The sequence below is a fragment of the Morone saxatilis genome, unplaced genomic scaffold (genome assembly GCF_004916995.1).
Source record: "Morone saxatilis isolate NCDOM2014 unplaced genomic scaffold, NCSU_SB_2.0 Contig9, whole genome shotgun sequence".
NCBI classification, from domain to species: Eukaryota; Metazoa; Chordata; class Actinopteri; family Moronidae; genus Morone; species Morone saxatilis.
The window spans coordinates 4,912,363-4,912,735 of record NW_023340268.1 but is presented as its reverse complement, the minus strand read 5'-3'; the positions used below and the strand labels follow the sequence as shown (position 1 = coordinate 4,912,735).

Here is a 373-nt window from a genome sequence, read left to right as displayed (position 1 = left end):
ACTCTAAATCTGTTACAGCCTTAGAAACCTTCCCGCTGCTCTTCCCTGAACTATGTGACATACACAAACACGAGTCTACAAAATAAAAGCACTGCTTTGGTTCCCGGAGGAAATACTGATGAGCTAAAGGTTTAATGAAGTCTTAAAACACTTCAATCATCTGGGTTTTGACTCTCAAACATGCCAGGATGAATCTGAAGCAAAAGGACGCAGTTGAAAGTAATTTAAAGGTCAAGAATTAAACTTGATTAAAAGGTATCAGCGGATGTCATCTGATGTGCAGAATACAAAAGGGATTGTAGTTTTTACAGTACGGATGTTTGGCTGTTTTATTCTGTATTTTCTCAGAGTTCATTTATAGAATTGGTTGACA

At 37.3% G+C, this 373-nt stretch overlaps 1 protein-coding gene across 1 annotated transcript in view; it reads right to left on the bottom strand.

The window, feature by feature from the left end:
* Positions 1 to 373, bottom strand: part of eloa (elongin A) — a 21,603-nt gene that overhangs the window by 14,112 nt on the left and 7,118 nt on the right. The window lies entirely within an intron of this gene.